Source organism: Phacochoerus africanus, chromosome 1, assembly GCF_016906955.1.
Source record: "Phacochoerus africanus isolate WHEZ1 chromosome 1, ROS_Pafr_v1, whole genome shotgun sequence".
NCBI classification, from domain to species: domain Eukaryota; kingdom Metazoa; phylum Chordata; class Mammalia; order Artiodactyla; family Suidae; genus Phacochoerus; species Phacochoerus africanus.
Window position 1 is genome coordinate 179,962,697 of NC_062544.1, and position 16,543 is coordinate 179,979,239.

Here is a 16,543-nt window from a genome sequence, read left to right on the forward strand (position 1 = left end):
ATTGAAGACCGATGGGCATTCTCTTGACTTCTCCCCAAATAGCTATTTCTTGTCAGAATGTCTGTGTCTTCCTTTGGGCTCTCTAAGAACAAATATCCCCTCTAAATGCTAGGTATATTTACCATGTTAAACCAGCTGGAGGAGACAAATGATAGCCTTCAGGCCTTTATTCAACCAAGAGCTCCACTTTTTCCTTCACTTGAGGCCCAGGTTTAGACACTTTTTTTAATTTGGCTTTCAATAAGCCTCTTACTTCTGCCTGGTCCTTACAGTCATCTAAATTAGCCAAAATCAGGAAGCACACACGCTCACATATGTGCAACTTACAGGTGGGTTAGGACCTGAAGAAGGGAGCTGTGGTTTGAGCAGGCAGTGTTCAGCACATCTTCCTCAGCTGGGTATAGGGGCCAGTCCAGGCTCAGGAGATTCCAGATCTGGAAGGTCGGCCTTCTCCTTTGCCGTAGAAGCACCTTTTTCCCCTCCCAGTGGCATAAAGCAGGAAGAGCTCTGGCCTAGGGACCTGGTAATCTGGTGCTTAGTCCTAGTCAGCTTCTAATTTTGAGACTTGAACAATTACTTAGTTTTTCTATGCCCTCAGATTCCTCTTTTTTTTTAAATGAGGCAATTGGACCAATATGGTCTTATAGATCTCTGCTGCTGCTTTCTACTGTTCCCCAAAGCAGCAAAAAGTTTTCCTTTAGAAACCCCGCCTCTCTGCTCAGAAATGTCATATCCATCTGGTCCAAATGGGAGGTTTGGTTTTTAAAATCAAAGTGTATGCGTGTGTGTGTTATGATTGGAAAGTAAAGTAGAAATAATACTAACTACAGAGTGTATAATAATAGTATAAAATAAAAGTAGTGGTCCCATCCCCCTCTATCCTCACCTCACTCTCCAGAAACAATGTTTTAACTACTTAGCTGTTTCTGTTGGTATTTATATCTGTGAGTGAAATGCCTATCTTCTTAGCTTTTACTTTTAAACCATCTATTGACTACCAAATACAGAAGGTTGGGATTTAACTCTCATTTACAGCCTCCCACATCCTATCTATATATCCTCCCCCATATCCTCCTCATATAATTATTTTGTAATTTGGAATCAAATACCTGTTCAATTTTGCATTATTAAGATCATATAGTATTCACATTGAACTATGTAGTAAACTGTGATCACTTGAAAAATTTTACTGTTTTTTCTGAAATTTAAATTGCCCCATTTCTCCTTTTGCCAGTCCATGATTTTGACTGCTGTATCATATTCCACTGTGTGAAGGTATCACAGTTCATTTAGCCACTCTTCTGATGATAGGCAAAGGGCCGTTTCAAAGATTTTGCTCTTATAAACAATGCTGCTTATAAACATCCTTGTGCGTGTCTTCTGCTGTCTGAGTGCAACAGTTTCTCTCTGCTGTATAGCTAGGAGTGCAGTCCCTAGGAAAATACTTGAACGTTCATATTTAGAAGATAATGCCAAACTCTTCTCCAAAATAGTTGCACAAGTTACACTCCATGTTCCTCCACCAGTGTTTCAGAACTCCTGTAGATCCATCGCCTTTCTAACACTTGATATTGCCAAATTCCTTTACATTTTTGTTAACCAAATGGGTATTAAATGGCATTTCATTGTGTTTATTATCCATCTCTGTTTCCCCTTCTATGAAATGTTTATTTGGATCTCGTGTCCTGATTTCTATTGACTTCTTTATGCTTTTTTCATTGAAGTTCTTTAGTTAGGATACTAATCTTTAATATGTTGTATGTGTGACAAATATCTTCTCCCAGATTGTAACTTGTCTTTTGAGACTTGAACAATTACTTAGTTTTTCCATGCCCTCAGATTCCTCATTTTTGTCCTGAAATCTGGACAGGCAAGACTCTCTTTACTTTTTTTCTTCAGAAGTACACTGCCTATTCTTGCTTTTTTATTCCTCTTTATAAATTTTAAATTGTTTAATCAAGTTCAAAAAAATACTTTCTTAGGATTTTGACTAGAACTGCATTGACTTTATAGGTAATTTATTGGGAAATTACATTTTCACAGTGCTGAATCCTAACTGTGAACATGACCTATCTCTCTTTTATTTAGATCTTATTGAATATTTCTTAATAAGGTCTTACAATTTTTCATTTAGAGATAATGTATCTTTTATCATATGCTTTTATCATATCATATAATATGCTGATATTATCTGAAATTCTCTGATAATGCCTTCTCATTGTTTGCTGCAACTAACTTTGTATACTAGTCTCATATCCAGCCACTTTGCTATTATCGTACCTATTATTTCTGTACTCTCCTATTATTTTTTTATTTAAATATTTTTATATTTTTCCGTTATAGCTGATTTACAATGTTCTATCAATTTTCTACTATACAGCAAGGTGTCCCAGTCACACGTACACATAAACATTCCTAGAATACCATATGACCCAGCAGTCCCACTCTTGGGCGTATATCCAGACAAAACTTTCCTTGAAAAGGACACATGCACCCATATGTTCATTGCAGCACTATTCTCCTATTATTTTTAATAAAGTTGTCTGTACATTTTGGGGGATTTTAAAACAATATCATCTACAAACAATAGCACCTTTTTTCATTCCTTTCCAATCCTCCTACTTCTAGTTTCTTTCTTTGTTTTATTGCAATGGATAGATACTCTAGTATATACAGGATTACATGGTAGTAACCAGAATCCTTAGCTCATTTCTCATTTTAAATTGAATGCTTCCAATGTTTCCCCATTTAGGATGATATTAATTTTTTCTTTAATGTTACTCTTTATGAGATCAACATTATTCCCGTATATTCATAAATTTCAAAGAATTTTTATCACAAATAAATAAAGTTATCACATGCTTCTGCCACATCTGTTGAGACGATTTTATAAAATTATGATATTTTCTTTTATGATTTTTTTTTTAATCTTCTCAGGACTGCACCTGTGGCATATGGAAGTTCCCAGGGTAGGGGTCAAACGGGAGCTGCAACTGCCAGCCTACACCACAGCCACAGCAACACCAGATCTGAGCCGTGTCTGCGACCTACACCACAGCTCACAGCAACACTGGATCCTTAACCCACTGAGCGGGGATCGAACCTGCATTATCATGGATATGAGTTGGGTTCATTACTGCTAAGCCACAATAGGAACTCCCTATTTTATGATTTTTCGTTAATTACATTTATAGATTTTTAAAATATCGAACAATCCCTGCATACCTATTACAAGTCAAAATTGGTCAAAAGTATTATCTTTTTTTGGACAGTATTGGATTTTGTGAATAAATTTTTTTATGATTATTATATTCATAAGTGGCATGGGTCTGTTGTGTTTTCATAAATATTTTTCTCTGGTTTTAGTATCAGGTTATGCTGGCTTAAACATGAATTGGCTACTATTCCCTCTTTCATATTGTCTAAGAAAAGTCTGCATAATATTAGAATGAGCTGTTTTTCTCCTCTATAACCATCTAGGCCTGATGTTTATGTTTGCTTTAACTGCTTCCAGGTCTTAAATGGTTATAAGATTGTACACACTTTCTCTTTCCTCTTGAGTCAGTACTCTTCTAAAAATTTGTCCATTTTGTTTCCAAAGTTGGGGAGCTGATACATTCTCATTTCACTGAGGGCATTAATTTTAGTTAATTTATTTAAAATATTTTCTTCTGATCTCTACATTGTCCATGATTTTTTCTGAGCTTATTTTTTCGTTCATTTTGATTTCTGTTCATTAATAATTAAGTGTAAGACACTAAATGCTATTTGTAAACTCTCTAGTTGGGGCTTGGAGACGTATATTGTCTCCACAGAGAGAATTTCCCTGACCTATAATTAAAGAGTAAACACCCAACGTACCTATCACTTTCTCTCACCCTGCTTATCCTCTTACCCTGATTTGTTTTTCTTTGTGGTCCTTATCATTACCCGACGTTGTATTATATATACATATATATTTTTTAACCCATTCTTTGTCTTTCTGCAGTACTAAAATATTAACTCCAAGAGAGCAGGTCTTTGTTTTGCTTACCAGCGTAACTATTGCCTACATAATACCTAATACATAGTCACTAAACAGTTGTTGAATTAGTGAGTGGTGAACTTCACTTTAGAATGGTCAAATAAAAACACAACTATTTTGTTAGGGTGCATCCAATTCAAAGTATTTAAAGCTATTTTTGGCTATAAGTTGCCACAGAGAAGAATGCTCCAACTTCATCCTGAGGAGTTTCAAACCTGGCTGCCAGTGTTTTAAGACTTTAGCAGGGGAATAGTTGATGATTCTGCATGTAGAATTTCTCTTAATGCCCTCAACTTCAGCAGGGCATTTCCTTGCCATCTCTATTGTGCCAGAGCTCCTCTGATTCAGCCTCTCTAGATAGTAAACATTCTCCTTCTGCCAGGCTGCAGGTAGATAGGGCCAGTTAGAAGGTCCAGATTTTCCTTTCAGTTGTTTTATCAATCTTCCTTTGTGTGCAGTCTTACCCCCACTCTCCTGACTTCAGATATATCCAAGCATTTCCAGAATTCTCCAGTAAAAATGCATGTGCTTCCTCCACCAGCCACCCTTGCAGATATCCAGCAAATTGAAGTAGTTAAATCAAATACCTCTCATCCATCTGCATTTTGTCTTCCAACCTTTTTTTTTCAAACTCTCTTGTGTGCCATTGCCTCCTTTTCCTTTTTTTTTTTTTTTTTTTTGTCCATGTAGGTTTATACCTTCTTTCTTCCTTTAATGTTATTTTAGTAGGGTTTCAGAAGAGAGTAGTTAAAATACCTGTGTTCAGTAATGCCATGTGTAACTAGAAATCCCATGAAGGTTTTCATGATTTTAATAGCAAAAGATCTTTGCAAATAAAGTCCTGTGCAGAAATCATGTATGCAAAGCAAAGCAGACCTCTGGTTCAAAACTGAAGAAGAAGAGCTAGGGTACCCCTGCCCAGAAAATGCCTCGCTCACCATTTCCCTTCAATGCCACTCTACTCCCACACTATCCCTCCCCAGAAGCCCTCAAAGCCCACCGGAACCTCTTCAGGCAGAGCAGAACTTGAGAATCACTGAGTCATCTACCCCCTCTGGAGACACAGCTATCTAAACCCATATGTACTTCACAGTAGCTCATAACAAGCTACACGTGTTGACTCGCCATAAGGAAGATTATTTATATCCTGTTCTTTCAGATGTTTTCATCTCCATGTTCTGGGATGAGATCATCCTCTTTGAGAACAGGATGACTTTTTGGATCCCCCTTAGGATGATGGTTAATAATGAGACAATGTTTCTAAGAAGTATCACTTTATCCCTGTAAATTTAAAGGCTGCAAAGACTGCCTGTCATTCCCTCTCATCCAGTAATAATGCAGGAGAAAAGGCTTAGGAAATGATCACTTGCAATTGTGTAACCTATATTTTCCATCCCCATTAGACTTAATGTTTTTCTAATGTGTTAAAAGCCCTGAAATTCTTTACTGACCTCGAAATCCCTTACCTCTTTCTTACAAAAGTACTCAAGTAATGTTAGAATTTAGGGATATTAGAATTTAAGGTCGCTGATGTGGCACTCCACAATGCCCCAAAGCACATGTATTGAATTAGCTCAGTAATCAAAAATCAGGTAAATGTAGATGAAGTTACTACTTTAAATAGCTTGGTACTTTTAAATGAGGCTAAGAACTTAAAATTAATTGACCAAGTGATGGATTCAGAAGTGCTAGTCTTACTTTTAAAGCAGGGCCTACCCAGGTCGGTAAGATCTTTGGCAAAATAATGGAGTTCTATTTACACATTTTGAAGGATGTGCATTTATTTACCTGTAAAAATTAACTTTATGTGCATTATGTAAGAAATTGCAAAGTAGCATATGAGGCTCCTCTAGGAAGATGTGTTTAAGCTGCTTCTGTGAGTGTTAAGTTCTCCTCAGCTGGCCTTTGGGTTTCAGCCCCACTGAACTTTTCTCACTGGTGCCATCTCCTAAAGCACTTTTTAGAAGAGTGACAAGTTGTTAAATGTAAGCCAGGCTTACAATAATCCCATAAAGACATTTCATGCCCAATACTGCAGCAAAAGAATTTCTGATATTACTTCATAACTCAACTAATTAAATTTGACTTATACTGAAATGTGGCAAATATAGGAAGTGCCATATTTTTCTTCAAAATGTGCTAATCCACATAATCAGCCTTTTCAAATTGAGATCGTCTGACCTTTGTCAGTTTTTTTATTTAAAAATGTTTCCGTTAAAAGCTTAAAAGGAAATGAGAAAAATGAATTACCTATTTTTGAAATAGGGTTCCTAAGAAATATTAGATTTACTCATATTCTTGAAAAAAAATAAGTATTTTCATTTCTGTTATAGCTAGCATAATACTTTGCTATAAAGTATTTCTTCATTGACCGTATTAATCTTGGATCAGCATTGTATTTCACATTCTGAGTTTATATAGTTTAGTATTATTAAAGGAATGAAAACTGGCTTGTCTGCTATGAGAACACAAGCGAGAGTGGTCATTATTAATAGACATCTAGGAAATCTTTCATTTTTCCAACATTGCAACCTGATTTGACATTGCAGAGAAAATTTTTTCTGCCTCTCTATTCCCCTTTTCTCAGAGTAACCACAGAATAAACCTGACCCTCACTTCTCTTCTTGCCTTATCCCAAGATGGATTTTATTTACATGCATATAAATATAAATACAATCTAATGCAGTCTATTTCACAAAGTATGCCATGGGATATTGTAACCTAGAAAAGGCTATATACCCTCTCTCTGTGCTTTGTGAAGATTATGAAAAACAGCAATTCCCCAGAGAGCTTTTGAGCCGTTGGTTTGAATAATGATTACTGTTTACTTATCTCAGCCATTCCAACATCCCCAAATCAAAACTCATTTCTCTCTTGTTCATATAGGTTTATTGGTGAATGGCTGAGACAAGACTGATAATAGTTACCCACCACCTCCTTTTGTGTTTGGAGTGGGGGAGGGGGCAGGGAGGCATCATGGCTCAAGAAGTTGTAGCAATAGGACTTATCTAGAGAGCCTTCAAAGAAACTGGATTCCCAGGAGCTTTGAATGTGAGGAACTGGGAATCTGAATATATAATCTGCCACGGAATCACAGGTCAAAGCAGCATCTTTTTGCCAGGAAAGAATCATCCTTTTGTCTCTATTTTGACAGTAATATTTTTTGCATAATTTCCTGGAAGAAGTAAGCAGAGTGGTCACTATACCCAGCATAGCTGAGAAGAGGTTATCCTGTTTCAAGGCAATGAAATGTGCTTTCTTGAGGTAATAGGTGCGTACTACAGCAACCTATTTATAACATGCAACATACCTTTTAAACTTCATATTAATCTCATACATGCATACTATTAATTTGCTTAGAAAACCCTTTGTATGAGTAATTCCAAGGTAATCGTCATTGTAAATGGTAGTTTACAAATTCTTTTTTTATACTATTTGAAAAGTCATTGGGTAATCTACAGAAAACCTGTCTTTTTTATGCCTTCCTCTAAAAATTATCTCCAGTGTTCTAAAATATGACACAATTTTAAAAGTGAAACAAAATTCAAAGTAGATCTTTTGAGGTAATAAGATTAAAATAGCAAAACAAATTTAATTATGTAAGCAATTCTTCTCTTTAACAAACCTGAAAGAAAAGCAAATTGGTATTTGTGAAATTTTCTTTGTCTAATAAATAGCCTCACTTTACAGTAATGCCAGTGACCTCAGTTTAATTAGGTGCAATTAATTTTGTGCAAGCAAAATTTGACATCTTGCTGGAGGCATAACCAGCTGTACTCTGTCTTAAGAATTTTTTTATTATCACCAAGGAGAATTCAATTGTCAGAGTGATTGCAAGAGGGTGGGAGACAGGGAGAAAAAGGCCACAGGGCTACATTTTATATTTTAAAATGGCTCCAGTGGACAGCCAAATGTTTAATTAAAAGAACTTCGAGGAATGATTTTTCATTGGTGCATCATCTTTGACAAGTTATCATGACTTTATTACTGCAGTTTGCACTCCCTTTGGACAGCGGTCCCACACGTGGTCTGGACACACACAACTCATGTGAAGCCTGGCTCCTTTGAGAGCTTACAAAAGCACTCACTGCTGTGAGAAAACAGCCTCACTGACTTTGGATGAGCTCTCTCATGTGGAGGTTTAACACAATCCTTTTGTTCAATATTGTTGTAAAATTTACTGTGTCCCTCAGATCATTCTCATTCAGATTATCACATGCATTTAAAAAACCATGGAAGATATTTCAGAAAACCACTACCAATTAAATGGTGATGCGTGCCTCCTTAAAACTCAGAATTTTGGTTTTAGTTATTGAAGTCTTTTCAGGTTTATTTGGATATACATTTTTATCGCATGTTATCTTTTGTGCATACCAAAAAACAAGAAAAAATGAAGTATGTTGATTAAGGTAGTCCTACACCCTTTTCACATCCACAGTCCAACTCTTGATCTAACCACTTTCCCTCAAAGTGATCAGTCTTTATTCCTCCTCACCAGTGTTACCCTTTCTGCCATGAGGAGGTGCTATGCATCACCTTCCAAGCCACTGTCCCCCATTCTGCAAGGTTTTTTTTTTTTAACATTTTCTTTTATATTTATTTACCATTTATTTGGGTTTGTTTTACTTATTAAATTTATTACTGTATAGTTGACTTAACTGCAAGTTTTGATGCTGCACTTCTTTGTTATCAGAAGGCATGAATGGTTAACTACCAGAGCCCACCTCTTCCTCAGCGGTCCTTATATGGTTTGTTGGCCGACCGGTTTTCAGCTCCATAGAGCAGACATGCCCCTAGCAGCCCCAGTGGCTGAGATTGTGAGACACATCTTGACTTTGAAGATGGCCAAATGTGAATAACCATGCATCATAGAATCAATGCACTTCAATAAATCTACTGGATTCTTTTTAGTGACTGCATGGAATTCAAATGACCACAAATTATTTTTTTAATTGATGTAGAGTTGATTTACAGTGTTATGTTAATTCCTGCCACACAGCAGAGTGATTCAGTTATATATATATATATATATATACATATTTTTAATATTCTTTTCCATTATGGTTTATCATAGCCTATAGAATATAGTTTGCTGTGCTCCACAAACAGGACCTTGTTGTTTATCCATTCTGTATATAATGGTTTGCATCTGCTAATCCCAACCTCCCATTCCATCCTTCCCCCTCTCCCTTGGCAACCACAAGTCTGTCCTTTGTGAGCAAATGACCACAAATTAGGGTCACAAATTAGGGTGACCCGAACCCTAACCGAACCCGAACCCGAACCCTAACCCTAATTTGTGGTCATAAATTAAATCATGAAGCAGAAGTCTTTGAGATAAAGTTTACGAAAGGACCAAGCCTAAATGGGAGACCCAACGGTTTTTTAAACATGAACATTAAAAAAGTGATGGAAGTTCCCGTCGTGGCTCAGTGGTTAATGAATCCGACTAGGAACCATGAGGTTGTGGGTTCGATCCCTGGCCTTGCTCAGTGGGTTAAGGACCCAGCATTGCCGTGAGCTGTGGTGTAGATTGCAGACACGGCTCGGATCCTGCGTTGCTGTGACTCTGGTGTAGGCAGGAGGCTACAGCTCCAATTAGACCCCTAGCCTGGGAACCTCCATATGCCGTGAGAGCAGCCCCAGAAATGGCAAAAAGACAAAAAAAAAAAGTGATGAAAGCAGTGATTCAGTGTTCAAAAGAGTAAAAGAATTTGCAATTAAGATTTTCACCAAATCCAACCATACCCCTCAAAAATATCCACAGACAGAGAGTCTTCAACTGCCATATCTTTTTTCTTTCCCTTTTTTTTTTTTTTTTTTTTTTTTGCTTTTTAGGGCCGCACCTGCGACATGTGGAAGTTCCCAGGCTAGGGGGTCAAATCAGAGCTGTAGCTGCTGGCTTACACCACAGCCATAGCAACTCGGGATCTGAGCCGCATCTGCTACCTACACCACAGCTTATTGGCAATGCTGAATCCCCGACCCACTGAACGAGGCCAGGGATCTAACCTGCATCCTAATAGATACTAGTCAGATTCATTTCCACTACGCCATGACAGGAACTCCCTTCACCTGCTCTATCTTTACCCCAGCTTCATGGACTTTGTCACAGGTCCAGGAGAGGATAAGCCAAACTTCAGCTCCCGCAGCTAAAACTCATCAGCAGGTCAGGCAGATACAAGTTTAAACTCTGGTGCTGAGCAGAATAAATAGGAAGATTGGCCTTGAACACACAGTGAAAGGTATATCAGTTGCTTTGGAGTCTATTATCTGTACAGATCTGAAAAGGAGAATGGGATTGAAACTGGGCTGGGGGATGTCAGCAGTTGAATCAAAGAGTCCATCCACAGAAATGTTCACTTAGAAGGAAATATGTTTCTTACTGCCCTCTAAAAGGCTCTCCCACCCCCAGCCCCCTGCCAAAAACGAAAGCCCAGCCTGACTCGTGTGAGTCATGGTCCCTGCATAGACACCATCTGAGTCAGACACGCAGCCATCCTCTCCTAGCTGTCAAACATTTAGTCCTACTCACCTTTCTCCAACGCACCAGCGCTAATCAATTCGCCAATTTTCTCTCCTTTTCCTTTTTTCATTTCTGCTAAATGCCTACACACAGCAACTCAGAGGCACTCAAAAGAAAAAAACTCAGAAAACAGCTGAATTTCTTCCACCAAAAAATACCTAGGTATATTTCCTGCCACTTTTTCTGTACAGATATACCCACGTTCTTGTTTACAGAGTTGGAGTCATGCTATACCTGTTGTTCTATAGCTTGGTTTTTGTTTTCTTTTTGACTTAATACTATGTCAGGAACATTTGCCCGTATTCATAACTGTTCCATTGTATATATTTTTACTATCTGTATAGTGGCCCATCATATATTTCAGCAAATGTACTTAATCTATCTCATTGTTAGAATTTGGGGTTGTTTCCAGTTTTTTGTTTTCTTTTTGTTTTGCTTTTTTTCCCCTCATCTTTTCATTCTTCCATTCATGAATTTATTCTATCCTTCTTAAAGTGCCCTGGCTTCTCACCACACTCTCTTAGAATAAAATGCCAGCTTTGGAGTTCCCGTCGTGGCGCAGTGGTTAACGAATCTGACTAGGAACCAGGAGGTTGCGGGTTCGGTCCCTGCCCTTGCTCAGTGGGTTAAGGATCCAGCGTTGCCGTGAGCTGTGGTGTAGGTTGCAGATGCGGCTCAGATCCCGCATTGCTGTGGCTCTGATGTAGGCTGGTGGCTACAGCTCCGATTCGACCCCTAGCCTGGGAACCTCCAGCGGCCCAAGAAATAGCAAAAAAAGTTAAATAAATAAATAAAATTATTAAAAGAAAAAAAAAAGCCACCTTTGTGACCTTGTGTAATTTAGCCTCTGATCCTTAGTTTTCTCACATGTAAAATTTCTCTTAGTTCTCTCACATAATACTTACTTTATGTGTGTCTGTGAATTAGAGATAATATATATAAAGTGCCTACAACATAGTAGATGTTCAAAAAGGGTAACTTTTTATTTCAGAATGTAGATTGCCTAGGAATGTAGATTGCTTTAAAATGAAAGTAGACCACATTAGACCCTAACCCTAACTTTTATTCCATCGTTATTCTAGTATCAGAAGAGGCCTCATTCTAATACTTTCATGCCAAAAGTATTTCTGGTGAAAATGCATTTTTTAACATTAAGATCCGATGATTCCAAATTTAATTGTATGTAAGTGGCCATTAGTGAAGGAACTGGACACTGATGTGGAATTAGAACCAGCAGCTGTCTGAGGAATGCAAGTATTTATAGCTCCCTGGAGAACTGGGTCGGGCTACAGGGGCTGCTGCTTCACCAGAGAAAAGCTGGTGAGTGCTAGTCCGCTGTTCTGTCTGTTTCTTAAGTAGTGGGAGATTCTGTGGCCCTGTGGAGTTGGATGCCTGCCAGCCCGCCCATGAATGTGTACAGATGAAGGCCCAGAACTACCGAGCCTTAGAAAAGGGAGCAGAAAAAAAAGTATGTGCAGGATTGGGAGAAGACACCCTAGAGAGGGCCATTTATACCCAGCCACCTTCGAAGCTGCCTTCCTTGGCTTTTGCTGAGGAAGCCGAAAGCCTGATTCCTGTAAGCTGTGGGGTCAGGACAGGACATGCAGAGGCATGATGTCCACCTTTTCCCCAGTCCTCTCTTTAGCACAGAGTTTGAAACTGTCCTTAAATTCTCAGGGCACATTCTGGAGGGCCGGCTTGCCATTCTTTTGCATTTGCTTCTTCCAGTCCCAGTGCGCCAGAACTCCTTTCTTCTGCAGTTAATTCCCTGCTCTTTCACACTTCTTAGTTAACACCTTACTTACTAATTAATGTCCAGGTAGTGAAAGTATTGCTTTTCTCATACGTAAGATAGGGAGTGTCTAGTCAGTGTTTTTGAGTTCTCTTCCAATGCTCTATATATTGTGTATTTCTGTTTGTGTATTATGATTTGATGATCCAAGCATTTGGTACCTGTTAGAAGACCTGGTTTCTATTCCTGGATCAACTTAATATATGGGTTGATGCATCATCCACTTAATGAACTATAATCCTTCAGAAGCCAGCAAGAAACATGAAGAATGAAGTAGCCCAGATACAAGGCAATACGTGGGACTGTGGTGCACTAGAATGTCTGTGCCCTGGCCAGAGAGAGGCAGCGACTCCGCCCTAGCTAATTACTGCCCTGGGGTTTGCAGAGACGTTATTGCCTGATCATCAAATGAGCAAATGAATGAACAGTCAAAATATCCTTTCTCTCTAATGTCACTATAAAAGTCACCTATAGGAGTTCCCGTGGTGGCGCAGCCGTTGACAAATCTGACTAGGAAGCATGAGGTTGAGGGTTCCGTCCCTGGCCTTGCTCAGTGGGCTAGGGATCTGGCGTTGCCATGAGCTGTGGTGTAGGTTGCAGACTTGGCTTGGATCCCGCGTTGCTGTGGCTCTGGCGCAGGCCGGTGGCTACAGCTCCAATTAAACCCCTAACCTGGGAATCTCCATATGCCGCAGGAGCGGCTCAAGGAAAGGCAAAAAGACCAAAAAAAAAAAAAAAAAAGGTCACCTATAGTACTTTTGTGTGTGTGATATGTTAGACAAGCAATATTTGCACCTGTTATATGAATATCACTCTTTCTTTTTAAAAGTCACATTAACTCAGCCATGAAAAAACAAAATTTTGCCACTTTACAGCAACATGAATGGACTTGGAGGGCGTTATGCTAAGTGAGATAAGTCAGACAGATAGAGGCAAATACTGTATGATATATGACATATGTGGAATCTAAAATATACAGTACACTAGTGAATATAATGAAAAAGAAGCAGACACAAATGTAGAGAACAAACTTGCGGTTACAAGTGGGAAGAGGGAAGGAAGGGGGCCAAGATAGGGGTAGGGGAATAAGTTCAAACTACTACATATAAAATCAGCTACAAGGATATATTATACAGCACAGGGAATAGAGCCTATATTTTATAGTAACTATAAATGGAGTATAACCTTTAAAAACTGAATCACTGTATTGTACACCCGTAACATGTAATATTGTACAGCAACTATATTTTAATTTTAAAAATTAGAAAATTTTTAAAAGTCAAATTATCCCACGCATTACATACTCTTAGTAAGAGAAAATTAATACAGTCTCACTGAAGTAAAATAAGAAATAGCAGTACATTTTCACAGTAACCAGTATTGAGAAACAGGAAATTTGCCTTTCCTTTCTTTTTTTTTTTTTTTTAAATAGTAATCCTAGGATTTCTCCTGTGGCATAGAACGTTAAGGATCCAGTGCTGCACAGCAGCTTAGATCTCTGCTGTGGCGCAAGTTCAATCCCTGGCCTGGGAACTTACACATCCCATGAGCACAGCCAAAAATTTTTTTTAAAAATGATAAGTAGGAGTTCCCATCGTGGCTCAGTGGAAACGAATCTGACTAGCATCCATGAGGACACAGGTTCAATCCCTAGCCTCACTCAGTGGGTTAAGGATCCAGCATCGCCATCAGCTATTGTGTAGGTTACAGAAGTGGCTCGGATCCTGCGTTTGCTGTGGCTGTGGTGTAGGCTGGCAGGGGTAGCTCTGATTTGACCCTTAGCCTAGGAACTTCCATATGCTGTGGGTGAAGCCGTAAAAAGGCAAAAACAAAACAAAACGATAAGTAGTAACTCTGTGACTTTAATGGTAAATGTCAGTATGAGCCAGTCATTAGGGAAAAGAGTAAGAAACAAGGTTTGGAAAATGGGGAAGATATTTTACAATTTTTGAAGGAGTAGCTGGACCTCATTTAAACCCACCCCAGCGTATCCTACAGAGACACCATCGCATGTGTGGTACATCTAGCCCTTACCCAAACCTCAGTTCCCATGTTCTTTCTTCATAACAAATCCTTAGAAAAATGAAATGTGTTTGCAGCTACCCCTGGGTAATTACCACCTACATTTTATTTTCTGTCCCCTTTGAAATTCTCATAGAACAGAAAAAGATAATGATGTAAAACATGGGTGATAATATTCCTTATGTAGAAAGCCTTTGAATAATGCATCAAAGATCCATTAAAATAAATAAAAATGATATATATTTAACAGCCCAGCCACAAACTGTTCTGAATGGAACAGCAAGGGCCAGAGGCTCTCACAGCCAAACAGGTTTTAGAAAGAAGATGAGCAATGCATGTTTGAAATCCATAGGCATTTCAAAGTTCCCTTCTCACTCTGTTTCTTAAGGAAACCATACCATGGCCTTGAAATCATAAGCAACTACAGGAGGTATATGAAGTTAAAATTATATTGCCTTCAGAACAAAACCTCATAAATCCACACCTGAGATTAAGTCTAGTACAAAGAAAAGGCCGCTGGATTAAAAAACCAGAGGTCCAGCCTATTGTCTCTTGCTTCATGACCTTACACCAGTTATCTGTTGCCACGGTGATGATGTGTAATAAAAACCTACCCACATCAGTGGCATCTGATGATTAGTATTGATTTCTGCTGCTGATCAGAGCTAGGTTCACATGGGGCTTACTCGTGTGTCAACAGTCGGCTATGGGTTGGCGAGGTGCCTCTCCAGCTCTTGTCTGGGGCTCTTTCAGGTGCTTGGGTCTTCATTTGGGACAACTGCCAGTTGAGCTCTGTGCTGTGAAGTCCATCATCTGCCTGGAGGCTGAGCTGGACATGTTCTGCCAGCAGTGCCAGGGTTCCCTGGAGGGAGACTCGGAACCAGAAGGCTGTCGCTTCCTCTGCTTCCAATGTCCAGGGCAGGTCAGGAGGCCAGCCCAGGGAGAAGCCGCAGTCTTAATTGAAGAGGGTCAGATAGAGGGAGGGGAAGAATTGGGACCACTGTCACAGATCTAGGGCAAGTTATCTGACTTCTCTGAGTAACCCCTGCCTTGCCCATAATCCACAGGTGGTTGTACAGCCCAAGGAGAGAATGCAGTAAATGTGCTTTTGAAATGCAAATTCAATGCACCTAGTCAGGAGAAGTTAACTAAAGGATAATGCAGGGGATAGAACCAAAGACTCGTAAACATTTCTACAAGGACATTGGTGGTCTAAGCTGGCTCTGGGAGCTTCCTGTTTCTAAAATCAGAAAGCACCAAATAGTTCTAGAGTTCAGATCTAGCCCTCAGACTAGACCACTACCACTCACTGAAACCCAAGGCCCAGGATAAAGGCCAGATTTGCAATGCTGCCACCATACTAGAAGTCACAGCAAACCTTAGGACTGTTCCATCATTGCTTCCACGGAGTAAACTGGCCTCATCACTGTATTTTTTGGGGGGAAAAAAGTATTTATAACGCATCATATCATGTAGCTAGGTTCTTGAGATAGCCTCTTCGTAGTTAAGATCTTTCCATCTTTGTTATTCTCTCCATTCCATGTGTATTTTAATAATGGTAATGGTAGTTGGAAGTCACCACAAGGGTTTCCTAAATAACAGTTTTCCTCACTGTAAATGCCAAGCAGACATTGGTGCAGAACAGCCTCTTGACTAAATGCCTTCCCGCTCCTGACCAACAGGCACTGTCACTCGGAAAGCCACTTTCACTCACACTGAGACCTCCAGAAGACATCCGTAGTCTTTATCTCTTGGTATTTCGGAGCAGTCTCCATCCAGAACACCCCCTCTGCAGATCCTAGGCTCCCTGTCAGTAACTCTGGGAAGCCACATGGTTTTTCATGGCATAAGGAGAAGAGGTTTCTGGAATTACCAGGATACAGAGCTTCCAGAAATAAAATCCACAGGCAAGGCAGATGTCAAACAGCCTCTTGCATGTAGCACTCTGCAAAACACCACTTGAAACTTCAAGGAACCTTGAGTTGGATGCCTTAAATTATCCCACTAATTAACAATGAGAGGATCATGCTCTGTTTTCACCTCAGACTGTGCTGAGAGAGCCACGCAAATTAGCCCCTGACTGCTTGGATTTTGCAAGACTGTGACCTGGTTGTAAGGGAGCCCTGCAGCCTGAGGGATGGAGTCTGGGGTTCCAGGGGTTATACTGAGAGCCTCAGAG

General features: G+C 39.4%; 1 protein-coding gene across 10 annotated transcripts in view; it reads left to right on the top strand.

Moving 5' to 3' along the window:
- The window catches only part of SCHIP1 (schwannomin interacting protein 1), a 579,912-nt gene that overhangs the window by 549,412 nt on the left and 13,957 nt on the right, over positions 1-16,543 (top strand). The window lies entirely within an intron of this gene.